Below are 2,830 nucleotides of genomic sequence, written 5' to 3'. Positions count from 1 at the left end.
CAAGAAAAAACTTATTTTTCTATGTAACCTTGAAGTTATTAGTCTTTTCCAATTCCAGCACAGTGTAAGAAGGGTTTTCAGGAATGGTGGCTGGTTTGGTTTGTTTTTAAACATATATCGACAAAAACAAACGTGTATTGTCAAAAACCCATTTCTGTACACAACTTTGTATGTAAATAAGATTTTAGTTTTCTCTTTACACCATCTCAGAAGCAGAGTCTCATTTAGTAATTTGGTATTTGGCTAGATGATTGCAGGTGGGTTTTGCACTTTGGGTTTATGATTTTGTTAAATACACACAGGTTTTAGTGATCACTTGGCAAGTATTTGTGAATCCTTGAGTTTGAGAATCTTATTTGTCTTTTAGAAATAATATTTAATATTTCACAGCCTCAGTGTAATGGAAATCACTGTTTTAAGTCTAGGAAGTTATCAGATATCTAGAAGACATAATTTCAAGGAAGCTGATCAGGTTCTTGTTACTTTTTTGTTTGAGATGTTTTGTATACTGGCTTAATTCTGTTTAGGTTTTATTTTTAACTGTTGTGTTTATGGTTTCTATAAATTTTTATAATAAAATAATTTAAATTTTCATATTTGCTTAAGTTCTTTTCTCTTACTCATTGTTTATTTCATGCTAATTCAACTGATTTCCGAGTTTGCACTTTAAATAACTGGATTTGGTCAAATGTCAGTCAATTTTTTATTCAACTCTGAGGAACTTTTATTTTTTTAAGTAAGCTCTGTGCCCAGTGTGGGGCTTGAACTCACAACCCTAAGATCAAGAGTCACATGCTATACTCAATGAGCCAGCCAGATGCCCCTGAGGAACTTTAATTTCAAATCTTGCTAAAGCCATATATGAAAATATTGTTACAAATACTGCATAATAATAGATTGGCATGAAGTATTTAATACAAAGTTTCTAAGTATGAAACTATTAGNGAACTTTTATTTTTTTAAGTAAGCTCTGTGCCCAGTGTGGGGCTTGAACTCACAACCCTAAGATCAAGAGTCACATGCTATACTCAATGAGCCAGCCAGATGCCCCTGAGGAACTTTAATTTCAAATCTTGCTAAAGCCATATATGAAAATATTGTTACAAATACTGCATAATAATAGATTGGCATGAAGTATTTAATACAAAGTTTCTAAGTATGAAACTATTAGAAGAAAGATTTGATGTCTGCTTATAATTTTATATTGGAAGCAAGGTTAGCAAAATTTTAAATATTTGGCATTTTCATTGGATAAAACAAGCTACCATAATGTATGTTTTGATGTCATAAAAGTAGAAGATTTATTATCTCATGAGTTAATTTTAAAACCATGAAATTATTCTCTTACAGATAGTTAGAACTATCCAAGCTGCTATTCTAAAGGCAGTCCCTTGGGCTACCTTTTGTAGAGAAATCTACAAAAAGATTCCTGTTCCCTTGCTTTTTTAAAAAACAGTTATTTTGTTTTTCAGATGGTCTAAACATGATTTGTAAGACTGTTAGTAATTCCTGGAAGAGTGCATGGAATGCTTCCAGCAGTAGTGGAGAAGACAGCATATATACCAGTGACATTTTTATATGGGAAGTACAGTATTTAAAAATCAGGGCTTTTCGTTAATAGTTGCATTGACATTTTATGCCTACATTTTATATTAATAGAATTGACTACAAATCATTTTAAGAAAAGTTTTCCAGTTAATTTTTAATAATGTCATTGTGCCTCAAAAATGACATTTTTTTTTACTTTTTTTTTTTTTTAAACTGTAATGCCCTAGAATTCCGCAATTCATTCCACTACTGGCTAAACAGCTTAATGCAACCAAAGGCAGAAAATAAAAGCATACTTTTAATAAGTACTATTTTTTTCTGATTAGAGCAGAAAATGATTACATGCTTTTTAAAGAAAAGAAAATAGTTAAACTAGGGGAAAAGAGAGAAAGCCCACTTTAATCATTCCTCCACCACCCACCCAGAACTGGGAGGGTTAGAGAATCCCTGTGAATTACTCTCTGGTGCATTTCTTTTTTTCTTTATTTAGATTTATTTACTTATTTTAGGGAGAGAAGGGGTAGAGGGAGAGAGAGAATCTCAAACAGACTCCCTGCTGAGTGAGGAGACCAGCGAGGGGCTTCATCCCATGACCCCATGATCATGACCTGAGCCAAAACCAAGAGTTGGACTCTTAACCGACTAAGCCACCCAGGTGCCCCTGGTGCATTTCTTTACGGTAGCAGGATGTCTCAGCTGGAAGTATTGACAGGGTTATCTGTTATTTGGTAAGGAAAGGACAGGTTTCAAGTGACCTAAAAGAAAAATGTTCTTATTTTGAATGTCTGACAAATGATATTTGCCAATACAGGTAACTGTGGTACTAACGATACCCTACCTATAGTATGTGACAACATGCCAAAAATGTTAAGGCCTAGCAAAGTAGAACTCAGTGAGGATAAAGATTTGTAGTACGCTTAAAACACCCCCATGAACCCTCGTGTTTGCCTAAATTACTTTCTCATGTTTCCCCTAGATGGAAAAGCATTTTGACCCAGGGATTACAAGTAGTTCAAGACAACGATTTTCCTCCATGAAAATGCTTATTACTCTCTTGTTAAGGAATAATAAATAGCAGCAGTGTGTTACCCTCCTGCTAGTCACGTTCTCCTGGGCTTTATGCCCAGATACCAAGAGATACAAACACGCTGCATTCCCCTAGAGGAGCTCACGTGCGGGGTGGTGGCAGGGATTTCATGCCAGTGTTACGACTGCACAAATCCATGATTTTGCAAGAGTGTAAGAACAAAGCAAATCTCAGTGCAAGGCATTAGTACAACCT

The sequence above is a fragment of the Ailuropoda melanoleuca genome, chromosome 12 (genome assembly GCF_002007445.2).
Source record: "Ailuropoda melanoleuca isolate Jingjing chromosome 12, ASM200744v2, whole genome shotgun sequence".
NCBI classification, from domain to species: domain Eukaryota; kingdom Metazoa; phylum Chordata; class Mammalia; order Carnivora; family Ursidae; genus Ailuropoda; species Ailuropoda melanoleuca.
Note: the sequence above shows the minus strand (reverse complement) of the source record.